This window comes from Pyrgilauda ruficollis, unplaced genomic scaffold (assembly GCF_017590135.1).
Source record: "Pyrgilauda ruficollis isolate IOZ18807 unplaced genomic scaffold, ASM1759013v1 scaffold20, whole genome shotgun sequence".
NCBI classification, from domain to species: Eukaryota; Metazoa; Chordata; class Aves; order Passeriformes; family Passeridae; genus Pyrgilauda; species Pyrgilauda ruficollis.
Window position 1 is genome coordinate 3,124,345 of NW_024519207.1, and position 21,530 is coordinate 3,145,874.

The window sequence follows — 21,530 nt, forward strand, 5'->3', positions numbered from 1 at the left end:
CGGGTCGGGGGGCGGGCTGTCCCCGGGCTGTGGGGGCGCCGGCGCCATCTTGGGGCCGGGAGGAGCGCGGGGCGTCGGGCCGGGTGGGCGGGTGTCCGTCTGCCGTCTGTTCTTTAATGTATCGAAAATTAAAGCGTTTGGTACGTGAGCGAGTTGCGTAACATCGCTGCTGGCCTCTGCTCCTCTTCCTTGCTGGTTGCGCTGCTGCCGTATGGAGCGCTGGATTGTCGCTGCCCTTTTCTGTTCGAAAGAGAAACTTTTATTTTATTTTCTGCGAAAATAAAGTTTTATATCTCCCTTTAAAATTTTCAGCTGCGTTGCTTTTGCGAGTGTTGGTGTTGTGGCTATGTAAAGATGTTTTTCACAGGGGCAAAAATATAATTACTCTTAAAAACCAAGGGAGGGTGCCTTTTTTGCTTTTTTGTTGCTTCTTTTTTGCCACCACTTTAAAACTAGAGATAAACATGGTATGCTTAAATAATTGAGAAAATATTTCCCATCTTGTAGATACTGCCAATCTTGTGGCGGGGGGTAGAAATGTGATTATTCTGGGGACGGGAATGCTGTGTTTACGTGACTTGGAGCTCTCATCTGACCCAAGATCCTCCAGAAGATTTTGATGTCCAGCATCTGCTTTGTACTTCTGTAAAACCTTTTAAATGTTTACACAGTCGTGCCTACATCTGTGGCTGAAGTTCAGCCCATGAGAACTGCCCAGCTCCCCAGACAGGAATGAGACACCTCGCAGCAACATTGCTGGGAAAGAGGGCGGCTCAGCACTCCTGATGTGCTGGCAAATCTCTCAATAAAATTGTAATTATGTTTTTAAAAAGAGACTTCTCCCTTGTAATTGTTCGTTTTAAAATTAAACACGAGCTTTTCTTGCTCTTAGAATATTCTGCATTATGAGATGCTGCTCGCAGATTAATCTCGCTTTGCTGAATTATTAATACGTGTGCTTGTGAATATTGAATGTTAGGAAACACTTGTGGCTTTACAATTGTATATATGGAATAAACCAAATACAGAGAAGGTGGAGCCCTGGAAGAATTTGAAAGACCATGACTGCCTGCCTCAGACAAATTTTGAATTTTCTGAATGTATTAGAAAGTACTAATAGATTTTGCTTGCTATCTGAAGCAAAAATAATGGTAAATACATCTTTCTTAAAATTAATTGAAGACTTAGGATAAAATTAATGAGGCACTTTTGAAACATGCTGAGTTTCCTTCATTTTGCTTTTAGCCTGAAACTGTAAGATAGGCTTTCTGCAACATAGCAGCATATTCTGCCAGTGAACCAGTAAGCTCAGTTCTTCCCAAACTTGTTAGGTGGCAGAAGCTCACAAGCGATGCTGAGCTGACATCCCAGCAGCCTGCCTGCAGCTCTCCTCCAGCAGCAGTGTGAGCTTCCTGGGCTCTGCAGTCTGGACCTGACTGAATACCTGTACCCAGAGGCGAGGGCAGCGCTCCCACGGGAGGACAGAGAAAGGACTGGCTGTCCTGGTGAATGCTGCTGTTGACTGAGTTGCTGAATTAAGCTTTCATTGCATAGTCTGGTCATATGTCGAGAGTTAAAATGAGCAATTGCATAGACGGGCAGAGTGCAAGTAGCTCCTTGGAGTGGGAGGAGGTGAACCTGGTCCCAAAGGAATTGATCTAGTTCTCTTCTCCAGGGATGGTTTTTTCACCTTCAATGCAGTGGGGATTTGAGTTTTTCCTTGTATGACCAGATAGACTTGGGTGAGGTAGAGACACACCAGTCAAACTCCAGCAAACAGCAAAGCTGCAAAGCCACAGACTTTGGAAAACCATGGGCATTCAGAAAATGGTTTTTTAAAATTCTGATGGAGCTTTTTGTTCTTTTCTGATGGGCTTGGCTCTTTGTTTTATTGACTCTTCTTAAAGTGTCATCATATCCCTTGAATACTTCTGCCAGCTCCTGCTCTGTCACATTCTCCCGTTATCCTTGGTGATTTAACTTGCTCCCTTACAGATGAGTGTCTGCACTTCATTCTTTCAAAATGCAACTTTAACATAATCTTCTCTTTTATTACATTGGTTAGTGTCTGGGGTTTATGTATAGTCTCTTGTTATTCACAAGTCTATCTTCAGTAAGGTAACAGAACGAGAACAGGCAGTTCTATGCAGATCATAGATCATTCCTACTTTACAAATTGATTACCAACAAAATGGTTTTAGTGAGGCAGCCTTTGGTTTGTCTTAGAAATTTTGCTGTAACACATCATTATCTATGAAGACACAGGCTAATATTCCCCGTAGGTATGTTGCTCACTAATTGGACCCAGAGTATTTACAGGTCCTCAGTACGTTTTGTTACCATGTTTTGTAATTCTTTTGCTATGGTAGAGGGTTGTTCAGGTGGTTCAGATAATTTTTTCCCAGGTATTAAATGAAAGAAAGGGGAGATTATGGGTCTCTGAGAAGCCTGTAAATGAATTTTGTTCTACCTCTCATGCAAGCATGTTTGCATTCTTGGCAACTAAAAGTCTAACAAATTGTCTGTTTCAGAAGTGGAGGTTCTAAAATCACAGGCTGTTATAGTCCTAAGGGAATCTTAAAACACAGGCAGAGACTGGCTAGGAAAAGGAAAGGAAAAATTTGTGTCACTGTTTTAACAATAGACTTCTTTCATGTGGAGGACCTAGATGTCTGTTAATTACTAACTGGCTTGAGGGTTTTGGAATCTGGCCCAATATGCTGAAACTCTTAACCATCCACTGGCTGGCATTTTCTCCAAGGTCCGCATTTGGAAACTGGTAGTGCAATGAATTTCATCTGTTTATGTAGTAGAGGCGTTTTCAGTTTCAGCCATATTTCTGTCTTGCAGTCTCGGTGTTCACTGCCAGCAAAGATTCCAGGCAGCTGTGTGAGCACAGAGAGCAGGGACTGCTTTGGATGTTAGCTTATGTCAGACCAAGCTGAGCAGCATGTGTTGCCTTTGCTGTGCCACGGCCCCGCCACACTGATCAAGACCTAAAACTCTGCCCTCTAATTTTGAGTGATGTGAATGAATTAACAAGATCTGAAAGCCTGTGATTACAAGTGCACTTGAAAGGGCCTGAGATTTCTGGAAACCAGGCAGTAGATGCATATGATGAAAGGAATCCAAAATAAATGGATGCGTAAAACCCTTTTTATCTTCATTTTTCCATGTCAACACAGCAATATATTTATCTGAAATAAATTTTCACTGGTACTTTCTGAAGTAAGGCTTGTGGTTGTAAAGTATTCTGACCCTTTTGATGGCTCTTTATGGGTTTGCCTGCAGGGTAAAGTATGCACACAAACTGTTTTCATTACGTGAACACGTAGGAGACATTGAGCAATCTGCAAGAATTAATGAATTTGTGGTGTTCCCACTCTGAAGAGATGATCTCTGGGGACCCCTACAACTTCATTTTGATTTGCCTTTTGACTTTTAAATCCAAGTGTGGAGGCAGCTGCCCTTGTGGTGCCAGCTGATAGAAGGTTGATGGGCTGGTGCTGATCTCGGTAGCTGCTGTGCAAAGGCGAGAGAGGCAGTGTCTGGTGTAGAATTGGACTTGGACTAATAAAAGCCATCTAAAGGAGGCATAGGGCAGCAACCTGAAGTCATTATTGTGTGTGGTGAAACAACCACTTTCAAATAAAACTGGAACATGTAAGGTTTCAAATGTACTAAAGGGAATTTGACTAAAACCTTAGAAAACAGGGTAGGTATGTGTTGTGGTGTGGAGGTTCAACAATAGAGCTCTTCATAAGACTAAGCAGTCCTTAGTCACAGTTTCCTGTGGGGAAATTAATTTAGTTGAAGAAAATTCTAATTTTATAGTTGATTTTTTTTCTTAATCCTGTTCAATGTGCTGCATGAACACTTGGTTTGGCTTAACTTTGTAGAGGTGTGAAACCAGCAGTAAGGTGTGAGGAACAGGAGCAGCAAGAATGGGAGGGAGTATTGTCCTATTAATATTTATTTCATTTGGGTTTGTTTATAAGTGTTTTGAAGGGTCAGGGAAGCCACAGTCCCCTGAATGTTTAAAATTGGCACTGTCAAAGAAAGAAACAGTCCAGATGCTCCTGTCTTCTTGGACTGCCCTGTTCCTTTGTGTCATTACTCACAGGACTGGTTTGGGTTAAAAAAAATACAAAAAAACCCAACTAAACAAAAAATATACAAACAAAACCCAAACAAAAACCCAAACAAAACAAAAACCAACAAAAAACTAGCAAAAATACCCACCAAAAACCCAAAACAAACAAACAAACCCCAAAAAACCAACCAAATAAAAAAACCCAAACAAACCCAAAAATCCCCCCAAAAACCCACAAAAAATTATTTGGCTCAGCTATATTTATCTGAATAACTTTTCCCATCTCATGTGCTGTGCATCCACTTGGTATTTATGCTTTTCTCAGGGAATTGGAGGTGGTCCAGGTGCAAAACGAGAATCATCTGGAAATCGATGGATTGCTTTCTAATTTTATTTTTGGTGTCATTTATCTCATTTTAAAATGTTTGAGCCAACTACTTCTACAGTATGAGCAAAGTGGTGGTATGGGCAGAATACTTACCATATCTGGGTTATTTTGGATGGTCTTATCACACAGCAGAGACTGGACTTCTCTGTGTTCTCAGTTCTGCTGGATCAAAATCCCCTCCTGCCTTTTTACAGACAGTGGACGCAAATGGGTTTCTCTCGGGAGTGCTTGGCTTTAACTTTGTTATTACCTTTTTTCCCTGTAAAATTCTTGAACTACTGGAACCAAAGAAGCTGTGTTAAAAATATGTTTGACATTCTTTTACTAAGTGAACTGTGGGCCCAAATCTTTGTAACCCTTGCTTCTTAAGAAAAAAAGAAAAAAGAAAAAAGAAAAAAGAAAAAAAAAAAAAGCCCTTTTTCTTAAGACATATTCCTCAAGTGACCCCAGTGTATGAATTTGGCATTCCTCTCACAGAAGTGAATACATATGCTATTTGTTACAAAGTAATCACAATTTAGATTACATTCAGGCTGGCATAAAATAAAAAAAAAAAGCTTTAATAAAATTAACTGCTTCTCAACACATAAATTTAATGTGCATTTAAAAAAAAAATAAGCCCACCAAACACTGCTTCTTATCATAGTGAAGTGTGTGGTATTGGTTTCTGTCCAGTTTGTGATGAACCAGTTACTTGAGAAGTTGTTTGGTAGCATAATTTGCCTTCACTTAAAGTGAAGGATCATTTTTAAGAATGAAATTATTTTGTTAACAAATTCATAGCAAGGTGTTACAACCCTTGCATTAACAGATCAAGATGTGTGGTTGCAACCTGGGTGTAGAAACCAGCAGAAAGGGACAGGATTTTTTAAAACCATTTTTCCTGGCACATATTGTAGAAATATTTTAAAATTACACACCCCTACTAAAATGCTTGTGATTGGATGAAAAATCATTGAATTTTTCCTTTTGTTCTTTTATATTGTCTGTATTGATAGATGTAGTTGCAAAAATTTCAAACAATTTACATTTAGTAAGTCCTCCACAGTTCTTCTCACTTCTCCAAAAGCTGTACTTTTAGGGGAGGTAAGAGAGGTTTATTTTATTCTGGCTGTTGAATTTTCATGGTGCCCAGCAGGCTGCTCTGCCTCCCTCTGCAGTCATGTCATTCCTAGAACTGATGCAAGGCAGGTGATGGCAGTAAGGGCTAGCATTCTCATTTTGACAGCAATGTGTCTGTCCTTAGAGCAACTTGATAAACTGTGAAACAACATTTTAAAATTATTTTACAGCATGAGTTAAAAACACCCCTTCTGATACCACAGTAATGTTTGTACCTTGCTTTTCCTGCTGCAAGAGACAATAATTAAGATGGAAGTTAAAATACTGCTGCATAACTGGGTTTTGAAATGAGGGGACAGTTGTGTGACAGCCATTGGATCTTTAGGTGGTCTTTCTTAAAGATCCTGTGCCAGTGTAGCACAAAGGCACTTGTATAAATTCATGCACACAAATTTATTGCAGCAAAAATAGTTTGTTTGCTCTTAAGTGTGGGAAGGAAGTTGTGTGTGGCTTTGTAAGTCAAGGCACTGGAGACTGCTGAATATGGAGAGATTAATATTGTGTGGGAAGGGTTCATGTCCAGCAGCTGTAGTGTCCTGAGCATTCAGCTCTTTGTTTTGCCTATTTTCATATGTCAGCAGGGAGGCATGGCTGTATCAGCTTTCCCTCTTCAAGTGTACTTTGTAATTGTGTACTCTCACAGTACTTTCTGCAGTCAGACAGCTGTCTTTCACTGCTGCAAATAAGCAAAATTTATTTTGGACAACCAGTTCATGGTGGTCATTCACTCCCTGTTGCTTTTGGCTGCAAGAGAAGCTGTCTGCAGTATATGATTTATTTGTCATTAGAAATAAGCACCGAATTGAACCTTATAGAGTGGGTGCAGGACTGCATGCTGGTTGTAGTCCTCTGTTAGGGCAAATACTGTGTATACCATATAGTCCCTGGGAAAAGTCTGTGGCGGGTGGGGGGAGTGGTAATTTATTTTTTTTTTACAAATTAGTTTAAGTAAGTGAGCCAAAAAAGGCTGAACCTTCCAAATAAAAGCTTATTACTTAGATATTGTGTTGACCTTTTGTCCTGCTTTTTAGCTGCAGACCATTAATAGGTCTTGTCTTTTACATTACAATCCATGTTTAGGTCTGTATCTGCTTGCAACATCTGTACTGCAAGCATCACACATAGCCTTGGGCAAAATATGGAAGTAAAAGATAAAGTACTTTAGTTTGAAGGCAGTTTGAATGAGGACAGGTTTGAATGTACTCTGAGGTCAAGCTGGCTTGGTGGTCTTTAGGTTGTGTGTTGTTTGGAAAAGTTTTTCCCTTCAAGAAAGCAGCATTAATATGAGGAGATACACTCCCCTACAATTCTTCAGTGTTCCAGCCTTTTGTCAGGGGAGGGAAGATGCTAGCAGAGGATTTGCTAAGATATTCTTATGCTATTCTGGTTGCTTGGGCAGCAGTTAAGTGCTAGTTAAAAATGCACAGAGATGTTATCCATTGTTTTTCCTCCCTTGCTGAACTCCCTCCATGATGTGAACTGTCTCCTCACCAGGGTTCCTAGGGTTCAGCACAGGTCATCAGGCCATGAGAGAATGCTGCAAAAACTTGAGGGACTCAGCAAATCTCTTCTGTGCCCCGTGATGTGCTGCTACATCACTGATACGCTTCTAGCCCTGCCTACAAGGGTGTCCCCCAAAGCTGGGGAGCAGCTGAGGATGTGGGAACACATGGCTGTCTAGAATAGATGCAAATACAAAAAGAGGGTTTCAGCAAAGGGAGAGTCACATCTTGATTTACAAATGGTTCCAAGGCAGCCATCAATATATAGGAATTAGTACAAGTAAGTTTTATAAAGATGATTACAGAAAACTCACTGATTTTCTTTAGTATTTAAGGCTAATAAGAAGTTTAAAAACACCAGGAGCAAAAAGAACAGTGACATTTGTCTGATGGCTCTAAAGCTGTCAACAATGACGCTGAAAATACAGAACTGTTCCATATTTCTGTAGTGAGAATGAAGATGAATATTACAAATAATCACATAACTGCGAACAAATACATCATATTCCAGCAGTAAATAAAGACTGAAAAAACACTTTTGAAAATCTATGGAGAGTGAGAATTTTTTTTTTTTAGTGTCTAATCTAAAACTCCTAAATTTTAAGGATTGTCATGAAGCAAAATATTCAACATGTAGGAAACATATTATGAAATGTCTAGCATAGGAAACACATTATAAAATGTCTAGTATTTCAGTTAGATTATGGGTTTGATGTATTCTGGCTAAGAAACTCAATCTTGAAAATATTGCTGTCAATAAGAATATTTTAATTTATGTATAATTTTTTGACGTTCAGTCATTGGATGTTTGTTTGCCAAAAAAACTAAAATCCCCAAATGAACACACAGTTGAAAGGAAATGCACAATCCGTTCTGACAGTTTTATCTAGGCCACGCAGAGTAGAAAGATGATAAATGATGGCACAGCCTCATGTATTTGATTGAATCAAAGAGCATGTTGGCTCACTCTTTTGAAAGATGGACTCAAAGCTTTGTGAAGTTAATAACCATGGGAAGAGTCTGGATATGCCTGAAAAGATGAGGAACAGTATCTGAAAATACTTCAAGGTGTCAAGACTCATGGGCAACAGGCAGTGGAGAAGACATTCCCTGTAGATAAGTGGTAGCCAAGAGCTGATGGGAGTTGAAACCACTGAATGCAGAGTGGGAGATTTCTTTTGCAGTGTTAATGATCTCACTTCCATAATACAATCAGGTTTGATTTCAAGACATTTTTTAATTGAAGTCAGTGTTGGTTGTAGGTGTTGGAAAACTGTGTATGCACACTTCATGTAGGTGGTGATGAAGAAGTAAAGTCTGAATTTGTTGAAGTGATTTGATTCCATACCTATGCATGAATAAAAAGGAGAGCCTTCAAAGAGCACATTTGCAAATGCAAAAAGCTTCAGGGAGCAGAAAGTAAAATAGAATATGAATTTTCAGAAAAGGAAAAAAACCCAAAACATTGAAAGTGGTAAGCAATTAACTGTTGCACTATGTTATTAATGCGTTTCACAGATTATCCAGCACTTGAAATTAGTGTAAAGATACAAAGTCTTTTAAAAAGCTACTCTTATTCAAGAAGCTGTTAAGCTTTGGGGAACCAGAATAAATATTTGAATTTTTAAAACTCCTTTGCTGATAGTAACAAAATTCATTTATTGTTTTGAGAAGAACAAAAAACATCTATTTCAAACTTACTTTAAATCCAAAAAAGGTCTTATTTCGTAACTGTAGGAATCATATAGAACTGTCTTTAGTTTTGAAAGAAAAGCCAGTATGTGTAGACTGTCACAGCATCATACTATTTATTACTTTTGATCTTCTGTGTCATCTGTTTTTATGTTGTTTTTTTTTTTTTTTTTTAATTGAAAAACGTAAAAATAGGTAATGTTGTTGTTGGGTTATATGACAAGGTATTAAATAGCTTATGTTCACATCTTTGGTTACCTGGCTGCCATGCAGCTCTCTGGATACAGGCCTTTGTGTGCTGAAATATTTCAATGGAAGTTCTTATGCTTGTGAAAGTAATTTCATCCCATGATGACAGCTAGGGGAGACTGTCTTGCTGTGGTCATGGAAAGTTGAACCGATACGGCTCTTGCTGGGTGACCTTCTCACGGGGTTCTGCCTGCTCTCAGGAAACAAGCCATTTCTTTTCAGTGGTACTTGGGTGGAAACTCCAACATTTGCAACAATGCCAGACATAATTTTGTGTCCTTATGAGCACTGCAGTTCTGAAAGAAACAGTTTAGAGACTTTTCTCTTTGAATTCTGCTATTGGGCCTAGAGCGCTCATAAATTCAAGGTACTGCATGCAAATATATTAGAAAATGTGTGATGCAGGTGATCAGGCTCAGGTAGCATTTAGCTAAAAATATTATTTTTCTGCAAAGATAATAGATAACTACTCATGTCTGGGCTGCTACAGCTTGGGACTCTTTTTTCCATTTGAGGGGCGTGCCCCTTACTTATTTTCAGTGCTAAACATGATTTTTATAAGTGAACAGTAGCAGTCTTTTACCCTTCAGAGGTGTAAATTTTGGTGGCAGAAAAAGTTATTTTGTGAATGCACACTGCCAAAGCACACGCAGAGAAGAAAATTATCAATTGCTTCTGTGGGAATGGAACAGGTATGTGAGCGACCATTAGCATGAGAAAGTGGATTTCTTAAACTGTTTTCAGAGGGTTTGACAAAGTCTGTGAGTATAGATCTGTGTGCTGTGTGATGTTGAAGCTGTCAGATTTCATTAGGAGATGTCTTGAGGAATGATGTTTGCCAAGAAGATTTCCGTGAGTATGTTTGACCTGTTACAACCTATATATCTAGAGCTTGCCATTTATGTCATGTGGTGAGTGGTTTTCTTCCAGGTATCCAGAGCCTGTCAGGGATCTCAACTGTTAAGGCTACACAGAAATGGAGTTGAATCAAAGCACACCCAGGTGCCAGAGCAGCTCTCCCTCCAAAACAGAAATTGTCCACAAAATGAACACACTGCTCACGTTGGTCTTTGTTCAGGACAGACCTGGCTAAAAAATGCCAGTCTGCGGCATGCCTGCTGCCATTTAAGGACTTCAAGGCATGACCCTGGTTTATTAATTAAAACAAAAGGAACTTAGGCTTTAATTGGACACTTTGTAGTTGTATGTGTCTGACATAATAATTAAATTGTAATGTCAGTTGTTGGGCAACACGGATGGGGGGAGCAGCAGATGGCTTTTTAGTAGTGTGGGAATGTGCATGGACAGGTTTTCCCCACTGGGGACTTCAAAGAATACCCTACAGGTTAATTTGCTCAGTATACTCAACTTTTGGCCAGAATGGACTTCAGAGGTCTTTAGGAAGGCACTGGAGGTTCCTTCCTGGGACCAGAAAAATATGTTACTAAAATCTGAGACAAGGGGCTTCGTGACAACAGGAACTGTTCACCACCTAACAGGAAGATAGCATTAAAGTGATGGTAAAATACTTACTGTGGGACAGAGAAGTGCAAGCACCCTCTGTTTCATCAATTGGCCATGTATCTGTCACAGGAAGGCAAATATGTTTGCAATCTGACAAGTGATGAATATACTTAATTGTTTGTCAGGAGGGATGGCTTTGGGGTACTTGTGAAGACAATCTCTCCTTGTGCAGCTTGAGCTTGATGAGCTCTCAAGGTTCCCTGTCCTTTTCCAATGTCTAAAATTAATGTAGTTGCAGGACGAAAGTGTTAAAGAGCAAAGTGTGAGAAGATGTGGGTTCTCTTTCTCCAGGGGAGCAGTGTTGCCACCAGAGATTTTCTTGTGTGACTTTAGGCAAGTCAATTTAGGGCAACACTTGCTTAAGTATAACTGCTGTTTTTCAAGAATTATAGTAATGCTTGGGTTTCCTTATTTGACACTGGGGAAAAACCTGTAATTCCTCATCTGAAAGCAGCAGTTTAGACTTTTAGTCTAGTATTATTCTGGTTTTGCTTTGACTGTTCTGCTTTAGTAGGATTCTTAACCTGTATTAGAAGAGACTCAGAAGTTTGTTGTGTCTGTGGGCATGGTTTCTGGAGGAACCATCTGCATCACACAAACTGCAGGACAGTTATCCCAGTCTGCAGTAAAAGGACACAAGTAAGCTGGGTACTGCCTGCTGTGTTTGTTTGAGTTCCGTCACTGCAGTGTCAAAGCACCTTATGGTTTTGAATGCATAAATTTTCCAGTGGGGAGACTAAGTGGCTTTTGCAAGATCACATAGCGTGACATAAATAGGAGCTGACACTTCTTAGGTCTGAACTCATCTTCTTCATGGGTATAACACCATGCCTCTATATGGGACTTTCTGCTTGTGCTTGTTCTCTTGTCTTGGAGTGACCACTTGAAAAATACAATGGTTCTACAGGTAAATCTTGGTTTTGCTGCCCTGAAGAAGGAACTAACTGGAATGCAATAAATTGTTGCTGGAGCTTGTCTTGTTTGGTCCCTCATCTACAGGAAATGGCAGTCTTTGAGCTGTCTTGGCTGCTCAGTCTTGACAGTCAGAAGCAATCTTGAGCAATCTGTTGTATCTGAGTATTGCAGAAGTGATTTAAGAGTCCCCCCAGCAGGGGAATAGTGCTCCTTTGGGATCTTTAAAATGAAACGTGTGTAACTATTCATCATGGTGATTTTGGATGATGCTTCAGGACACCTCAAAGGTGCTAAATGCCAGAAGGAGAAGAGTAAAGTAGTCCTTCTTCTGGTATATGTTTCTTTTTCTACTTTGCTTGTGGTCAGCCCCTCTTAGAGATGGGATTTAATGGAGCTTTGTCTTATCCAGAATGACGATTCCTATCTCCTGGTATTCTTTAACAGTACATTTTGGAGTGCACACCTTTGAGTGTTTGCTTGGTGTCACCTTACTTTCATCATACTAAATTGGGTGTTACTGTGAATGCCTCACAGTAGCATTTAACTTGTGTTTTAAATTTAACTTAATTTTGTTTGTCTGAAAGTCATCTGGAAAGCATCTGATGAAAAATGCTTTAGCCTTCTGTAGCAATGGTCAGTAGAGGAAATGTCTTAAAACCCAAACTGCCTTCCAGCTTGTCAGAACCAGCCCCACATTATGTATCCAAGAAATTATAGGCATCAAAGGGCAGTGGATCTGCCCAACATTTTCACTGTGTATCACCATTGCTGAGATGAATATGCACTAACTTTCAGCTTTCAGCTTCAAGGACTCTCAGGAAGTTTTAAGTTCTGATTAGGGGTGCTCCGTTGTCTTTGACCAGCAAGGAAGTTGTAGGGAACATCTATAGGGTTTTTACATTAGTGAGCCTGGTGGAAGGGGATGTCTTAACCTGCAGTACTCTGTGCTGCCTAACATAAAGGAAAGTGCTTGGTAAAGTTACATGGAGATCAGTAACTAAATTCAGTACTTTCAAGAAGACTAAACACTATTAATATTGTTTGGCTGTTTCAGAAATGGGAGATCCCAGATAAATGCTTTTATGCACTTAACAGTATTTTTCAATTCCATGAAGAAAAGTGGTTTTTAGTGTGCTGCTATAGAAACTGAAAGATTGGCACATGTGTGATGAGCAGTTTCAGGTCTTCAGCAAAGCTCTTTTTGTTGCACCTCTTGAAATGGTCTTTCCATTTTTAATTCTGTGAATGGACCTTAAAGAAAGAAAGAAACAAATGTGGCTGGCCACTAAGCTGATTGACTGTACAGAACTGGGATAGGAGCAGTTTAGAGAGGTGAAAGCTTTAATTATTTTTAAAATACCTGCTTGGCTCTTCAGGCAGTCACCGATTTTAGGGGGGCTAGTTTCTGTTTACATGAGTCTGCAGGTAAAAAGTCTGATGTTGTCACCAGTTCATTGTTCCTCCACTCATAGAAGTGGAGTGCAGGTATGGTTCTTATTTGTGTTTTATGTTGGGACACAGTAGATAAGGGGCACAATTAACATTTTATAAGTGACTTTAGGGCAGACATAAAATTTTAATATGTTATATTTTTCAGCTGTTGGGCTGTAGTAACCTTCTGTTCAGACACAATTCACTTGAGAGTGGGAATGTTCAAGGAAAGGGATTAATTTTTGTTGACTTTCTCTAATGATGGAGCTGGATGCCTTTAAAATGAGTAAACTTTTAAATACACTGGCCTGTACATAAAGTATTAATATACAAAACGTTCTGGTAGAAAGGCCAGTGGCAGTGTTTGGTTTCTGGAGTGATTGTACATATGAATAACACATTCAGTAAAATCTCATGAACAGTTTATAAGAGCTATTGCAGATCTTAAAAAAACCCAAAATCCCAACTAAACCAAACAACAGCTTAGCAACTGTATTTGCATTAAATAAACCAGGAGGGAAAGGCCGTATGTCCTTAAAAGCGCTAGAGGGAGCTAGGAGGAAGAAGAGGGAAACATAATCATTGAAGACATGTCTGCATTTTTAGGAGTAGCTTATATAAAGCATCCATTTAAATCCTTCCACTCACTTCAGCTAAAATGCAGCTACAGGTCAGCCACTGCATCTCGCTGCTCTCTGTTTTCAACACTTCACTGAAGAAATATCAATTTTCTAGTCCTGAGAGAGGCCAGAAGCTTTGCTGCTTTTTGCATGGCTGTAGGGAAACCACCTGCCCCTCCATAGACTGTACCCTTTTTTTTTTTTTTTTTTTCCTTATTTCATATCTGGATAAGCAGCCAAATGTTAATTTGCGCTTGTGTCCCTCTGAGATTACACAGAGAGAAAGTGTGTGTGTTGTATGTCTGTATTTGGGATCTAATCCATGAAGAAGAATTTACTTGCGTTAATCTGGAGTGGCCACAGTGCTCTTGCAGGGATGTGAAGAAATTGAGTATCTGTGAACTCACAGAATAACACAGAAGTATGAAGTTACTGTAAAGCATCTTATGTTGTGAGGTTTTAGAAGTGTTGTTGGGCACTTTTTATGTTGCTCTGCCGTAAAGCTAAATGCTTTGAGTTAAAGTGTAACAGCTTTACGATGTAGATTATATAAATTACTTGTTTTTAGTTCCCCTCCATCCCACTAAACTGCCAAACTATCAAAATGTTGATATCTTGGGATTTGTAAGAATAGCATGAAATGCTCTGGGGGATTTCTTTAGTTTTCAGGTTTTGGAGGGTGGGGGAATCTTTTCAGTATGCTAAAGCTTCTCCTCTTGATATTCAGCATTACACAACTAAACCTGTTGCTGAGGAGAACTGAATTTTGATGGCCTGGGGCACTGAGCAGTTTGGGGGGAAGGAAGGATGTTGTTGTTATTATTATTAGAGGTGCTTAGGGCTTTGGAATGCTGGAAGTAATCTCAGAGGAGGTAGACAGACTGGAAATGGATAATTAAATAAGCAGAATTAATATATATACACCATGTGTTTATCATCTGCTGCTTAATTTATTGCAATTTCACTCATTGTTGAAGTTACCTAATTTCTCTTTTCCACATTAGAAAATAAATGGTAAGGGCAGGAAAAATCAACTGGGTCTTTGGTCTTTATTAGATGGAATGATTTTAAGTTATGAAAGCAAGGACAAACATTTCTCAAAAGTACTTTAACCATGCCTTAGCCTGAGGACTCTGCTCTCTTTAAAGAAAACAAATATAATAAAATTTAAATATGTGGAAGCTGGAGTACTTTAGCAGTGCGGAGATTTTTTTTTCCATGTACTTTAGGACTGTAAAAATTTTTTTGTCTATTTATAATTACGTCGTTCTAGATTTTAGATGGCTACAAATTAAGAATAGAAGAAAACATATTTTGGAAATATTTAATAACCTCTTGGCAACAAAAAGCCCCAACAAACAGATAAGAGCACCAAGTAATTATGGCTTAATTCCTATTGAATGGTTCAGGGCCTTTTCCTGTCATCTGAGAATTAACTCTGCTTAAGATGAAACAGAGTATTGGAATAGCAGAGAATCCTTTTTTCCCCTGCCCCTTTAGCTACCTTGTTTTGTGCAGTTTCTTCTGCTGCAATGCAGGGATGGAGGCAGGCGGGTTTCTTGCTCTCCAGCTGTGTAGAGGGCTCCTATTAAAGTCCAAAGAGATTTCCTCAGGTAGAAGATGGGAAAAGTTGAGTAATTGTAATTGAGTGCAAATTCAATTTATTGCTCTCTATCAGGAAAACAAGCATATTTAGTCCAAAACAAAGGATAGTTACTTTGTAGATAAATTTCTTATACTTCCAGAAAGCTGGGATACTCAGAATGGTCTGTGAATATTTTATGGAGCGCAGTGATACACAAATTACCCCCACTGGGTCTCCTTATGTGTAACTAAAACACATTTGCTGTGATATTTCAATTTTTTTTGTGATAGTTTGATTTCAGGGTAACACCTTCCACTGTTGAACTCCATGGTACAACAAAAAGTTGGGGTTTTACTGTTGAAGGGATGGTGGATTTACAATAGAAAAGATAAAATTTTTCTTGGGACAGGTAGAGAAAAAAAGATTTTCTCTTAAAAACACACAGGAGAAGCAGTGATAGTGATGCACTTGGGTTGTTGTGTTGCCTTAGGAAAAGCCAGTACTGTCAGAAGTAGCCCAAGGGTAGAGTGTTTATCATTTGACTTTCACTGTTTATCCAAAGGCCGAGGTATTCGATAAAAAAAGAAAGGGCCGATGCCAGAGTGGGTGAAAGGTACCACAGGGCCCAGCACCCCTTCCCTCTCCCCACCCAGCTGGGACAGAGCAGGCACCCATGGAAAGGTGCCCAGTGCCAGTTCTTCTCCCCAGGTCCTCCATGGCACGACACATCTGTGCCTTGTTCGTGTGCTTCCTGAGCTTCATGGGTGGCTCACCCTGTTCTCAGCTTGGTGTCCACAGCGTCCCTGCTGAGCTCTCTGTGGAGGTGGCCTGGAGTGGACACCTGGTCAGTGGTGGCTGATGTGAAGCCTTTAATTCGGTGCTGGAAGAATATTTCACAAGGGGTTTGGAGCAGAAATTGCCACTTGGTGTCACTTGTTGCAGTGCTTTCTGGTGCAGCGGGAGCAGCAGTAATTAATGCCTGTTCCCGGTGCTGTTCAGGGCAGTCCAAAAACACGGGGCTGCAGTATCTTGATGATCTGTTAGGTAAAGTGTGAGCAGAAATGGTGACGTGATTTACTGATAAGTTGAGAGAACAAATCTGCTGATCTAAGGTTGGCTTGGTGCCTCCTGTGCAAAGGCAGGAGCAAATGCAGGGAGGTTAAGGGAGCAGGGGTGGCTTCTGCCTCTCTGAGCCCAGGAGGGACAGACGAGTGGCTCTTCAAAGTGAGGATTTGGCATACTCATGTGTACTTCAGTTCAGAGCTGGCATTGCAAGCAAAGGCTGGAAGCCCTTTAAAAGGTGTCTGTTTCATCTGTATTCCTCAGAAATGAGGTTTCTCATGCACTTTTGGCTGCCTGTAATGTAGAGCTGTGAATAGCTACTGCAGGTGAGCCTTAAATCAAGATCTGATGCAACTGTAGTGCTGCTAACTCTTGAGATCAGCTCCCCAAGCAAATGTAGCATACCAAATTATTTTTAATAATGTAGGGCTTTGGCTAGGCTATGCCCTGAGGAAGAAGTGATGGGAGGCAAAGTTTTTCCCCCAAGCTGGAGAGCTTGGCAGAAAGACATGCTGGGCACACATCCCAGCTGGGACTCAGCCAAGATCCAGATGAAGATACATTTTAAATCCCACCTTGAAGTGCCTATAGTAAAGCATCCTTCTTTCCCTGCTCTTAACAGCTGGGAGCGGAGGGGACAGCACTTGCCATTCCCTTTGGGAATGTGTGGTGCTTGCCAAACCATAGTTGCCGAGAGAGAAAAATGAAGCACTAAAAATTCCTTTAATTACATTTTGCTATATTTGTATGCTTGATAATAGCTGGTAGTACTTGTTTCAGAATACTTTATGATTTTTTCCCCATCACATTAGCCTTTGAAAAAATACTTTGGGCTAATGTTTTTCTTCATCAGGGTTTAAATTTTGCTTAGAGTATACTGCAGGTGGGTGGCTTTTTTAATCCTCTTAAGTATTATTGCGGAAAAGTGCTTTGATCTTTGTGTAATAATGTATAGTCAGGCAGGAAGCAGCTTATCTGCCGCTTTTCTGGACAGGACTTCGCCGAAAAATGTGGTGCGTGAGCATGTTGATTTTTTTATTATCTTGTAACAACAACCCGCCGTTGGGCTCCCTTATTTGCATTCCTAGCAGGACGGCAAGGTGAATAATTTAATTCCAGCAGCCTACGCCACGTGATGGTGCGAGGACCCGTCAGCGATGCCTCCCCCTGCACCGACAGACTTCGGAGAGCAATGGAAACTTACAGAAGTGATGCGAAATTCTCGCATGTCCTCCCTTAACCCTGGGGAAATCTCTCGGCGGAGTGATCACTTCATCCTTTGCTTTTCCACGCGTTCCTCTGACGTGGAGTTTGGGGGGTGTGTGTGTGAGCCTGTGAGCAAGACGAGTGAGGGAGTGGGAAGCGGGGAGGGCAGTGGGGGAAAGACGCGCAGCCGGGCACAGAGCTCGTCGGAGCAGGAACAGCGAGGAGCCGGGAGTCCAGCCGCAGGCAGCGGGGAGTGGAAATTTACAGCTGCTTGTGAGCGCCTGTGCATGTCCGAGTGATCCTTTCTGCTCACGCTTTTCCAGAGGCTGACGGCCGCTCGGCAGGAGAGGAGCGGGAGGCCGAATCGCGGGATCCCTGGGCTCTGCCGCGGGCCGGCGGTCGGCGCGGGGAATGAGGCGGGATTAAATGGAAGATCTGTGAGGCGGGCTGCAGGCAGGCGGCAGAGCTGTCTTCAGCACCTGGCCATGGCGCTGCGCCGGGCTGCCTAGGGACCCCGGCTTTCCATCGCGGTAAGTGTCAGCCGAGGTGATCTCCGAGAGACGGAAAGTTGAGGGATTTAACGAAACTTTCCTTTTCTCCAGCTAGCACCAGCCTTTTGGTAATAAACCGCTTGCCTGCTTGCTCTCGATAGTTAGGCTGGTAGCTTTTTATAGCTTTGTAAACTGTGTTACCAGGAGTGGCTCTTTAATGCAGGCAACCCTAAACAATGCTCCTCCTGTTACATAAGGCGCTGGCTCTGCGACCAAGCACTCCGTGTCCATGGAATATCTCTGGAAATGGCTTTATTTACAGTGTGGTTTCCAAAAATAAAATATCTGCAATATATCATTTCTCCTGCTCCTCTCCGCGGGCTGCCTGCAGCTGCGGACTGGCTCTTGAGATGCAGAGGAATGAGAGCGTGGCCACTTGCATAAGCCGGGGGGAAGGAGATGAAGGCGGGATGAGCGAGCGTGTGAGCTGCCACAAGGAGCAGCCGATGTCGATGTCCCGGCTCCTCGTTCGCAGCCCATAGGTCTCGTCCGCTTCAAATGCTGATTCTGTGCCACGGGCGATTCATGAAGTCTTTATCAGGCAGAACTTTAATGGAGCTTAAGGGAAGTTGGGGTCTTTCTTAAAAGCAAAGGCTCTTTCTTGGACTAATATTATGAGTAAAGTGAAATTACTGCTGTAGAAAATTATTTTAATCCATGACGAAGCTATTGAAGGTAACACAGCGGACTTGCTACGAACTTGAACTTGATCAAGTGAATGCTGTGTAGAGAGGTAAGTTTAGTAATATTGGACCAAATACAAAAATAGTATCCATCTTCCTCACTAATGAATTTAGAGGAAGTCCTATTCCCTCTTGGCTGCTGCCTGTGTTATTTAAATTATGTTACCAGTTTCCATTATTTCTACAGTTACTATTCCTACTAGAAATGGGTATTTCACTTGGTTTTCCTTTTACTTAAGTAAGTGAAAAGCTATTAAGGGCTCTTCTGTTAGAATTGTGTGTACTTCAGAGACATTAGTTGAGAGAGCTCTTTCTGCATGACTGAGTTTGTGGGAGTTTTGCTATGGACTACAGTTAGGCATGGAATTGAATTCTTAATCTTTTAGGGTTTAAAGATCTCTGTGGTAGCAAATGCAAATTGGGATTCCAAATATTCTTGACTCATCAATCCTGCAAATTTGGTGGCTGTAAAACCTCTGGTTTCGTATATTTCTAGTTTTATTGAATGTGAAGTAATAACCTGCCACTTCTAGCTAGTTCATTAGCATGACTGGGAGAGCCTATGTGATCCTGTGATACAGATAAATGATGGTGGTGTGAGTATGGTGCCACAGGATACCATTTCTGCATGGGTGAGAATCTGAGTGTTACCTGGCATTGCAGTGTGCAAATGCTGTTTTGCAATTAATTAATTAATTAAGAATGGATGTGAAAACACAGGACTTCCAATAGAAGAACACAAGGTAGCAAAATGTCCTTAACTTCAATTCTGTTCTCTGTATCCCACTCATAGATTTAGATTAGGTATTAAAAAGGAATTTTTTTGTGGTGAGGGTTGTGGGACTGGCACATGATGCTCGGAGAAGTTGTGAATGCTCCATCCCTGGAAATGCTCAAGGCCAGGTTGGATGGGGCTCTGTGCAGCCTGGTGTAGTGGAAGGTGTCCTTGCCGATGGCAGAGGGCTTGGAACCAGATGATCTTTATGGTTCCTTCCAACCCAAACTATTCTATGATTAGTATTTTGTTTGTATTGTCACACACGTGTACCCCCTTTATGATCATCCCTGCCTCATTCTGGGTGTGGTTGGTGAACATCTGAACTGTAGCATCTGCTCCAGCAGCCCTGTCTCTACCTTCCTTCCATCCTCTTCTTTTCCTCTTGTGCTGGTACAGCTCTGGATTGTATCTGGGCAGAACTGGACTGGAAACCTGTGTGACCTTTTTTTCCGCAGCAGGCTATTTCTTGTTAACCTGGGTCACTTCCCTGACCTGGCTCTCCATGTGTCCCTACAACAGCTGAATGGCTCCCACAGAGGCTGTAGGGATGTGAATACATGTGGAGCAGGGTGTCACCACCACAGAACAAAGCATCTGTCAAAACAGATAGCCTCAGTGACCAGATTGCTTTTTGGTGTTTCATTTTATCCCCTGTGCTTGCTGAAAGACTGTACATATAGGGAACCAGACATTACTTCTGTATATTAGTGATTAAGCATTTCCATAGTACATATCACCTAAAATAGATTTACACTTATTCAGTAACAGTTATCTTGTTTGATAAATAATAAGTTTTTTTTTTTTTTTTTTTACTAAAGTGGCATTCAAACACTCAGTAAAAAAGAGTAAATAATTATTTTAGGTGCTTCCATAGAGCTGCACCACAGCACTTGAGTGGAGCGTCACCATGAGTGCCTTCAGTTTCATAACAGTATTGAACAATGGTGTTATATTATTATTCTCATTCTGTAGAGGTGATCAGATTAAGGGCAGAGCTGCCTACTTCTTTTCCATGTCTGATCTTCAGGATGTTTGCCATCTGCTAAAAAAGTGACGTTGGTGATGATGGCAGGTATTACTGTGATGTTTTATGTGTTCAGGTGAAGTTTCAGCTAATATCCATCTTCATTTCAGGTAATGCAACAAGTAGCAACATCAAAGCTTATGATGAGTAAATTCTTGAGTTTTTGGAAAAATCAAGTTGCCAAGCAGAGAGGGCATTCATTCACCCTAACCATAAAACTGTCCCATCTTCTGTTAATCTTTTGTCTCATTTGCAGTGCACCTTCCAAAATCTGCAACTCATTGAGAATTTGCAGAGTACTTGCTTTTTCCATAGCCTAGATTCCTTCTGAATATCAAGTAAAATGTGGGTTGTGTGAGGGGACTGCACTGGGGAGGGTGAAAGGACAAACTGGGTTTCTCTGTGTGCTCACCACACATGGGGGCTTCCATCTCCTGGTTTGAGGACATTGCTCTGTCATTGCAACAGCTTTCTCAAATATGGCAGGAGGGAGAAATGAGGACCTCTTCGATATGTGGAGACTGAATTAGACAAAATGATGAGGAACGTGTGCTTACTTGGGACCAGGACCTATGTGGGTCACAGGCACACTGTGGTGAATGGGAAATGAAGGTATTTTTTTCCATTCTAGAAACTCTTACATGATATGAGTTACTGAAGTGTTTTGATTCTGTTCACAACTTGATGAAGGTTGGGAGATAAAGCAAGACAAATGTCTGATACTCCATGGGAAGGAATTTTTTTTTTCTCATTTATTTTCGAAGACCAAGTGTTTTGTCCAGAGGAGCTTCTGCAAAGAGTGCATGGATGGGCTCACGTGCTCTTTTCCATTCTTGCTTTTGTGGGCAGGAAGAAGCCTTTGTTACTGAGCTGCTTCACTGAGTCACTCCATAGTGGGATGGGCTGCTGAGGAGAGTGGAGTTGCTGTGTGCATTTTCCTTTCATTGTGCTTACAAGTTCAGTTGCACTTTAATATTTTGAGGAAGTATTTGACTTAAAAGCAGAGAAATTGTGGAGACTGCCTACAGTGAAAACTAGAACTCTTTCTGTACTTTATAGCTGTGCTGAATCTTTTTTTTAGTACATTCTTTTTATGAGCAGATAA

At 41.0% G+C, this 21,530-nt stretch overlaps 1 protein-coding gene across 6 annotated transcripts in view; it reads left to right on the top strand.

Moving 5' to 3' along the window:
- The first annotated feature begins 5 nt into the window (after window positions 1-5).
- CAB39L (calcium binding protein 39 like) overlaps window positions 6-21,530 on the top strand; it is a 61,384-nt gene continuing 39,859 nt past the window's right edge. For 3 of the 6 annotated variants that reach the window (XM_041467042.1, XM_041467044.1, XM_041467047.1), the window contains exon 1: window positions 17,570-17,919. The gene's annotated coding sequence lies outside the window, so the exon portion shown is untranslated. Of the gene's footprint in view, window positions 141-507; window positions 814-1,331; window positions 1,457-17,380; window positions 17,502-17,569; window positions 17,920-21,530 lie in introns of those variants that run through there. The other 3 variants (XM_041467046.1, XM_041467045.1, XM_041467043.1) reach the window with 3 other exon arrangements.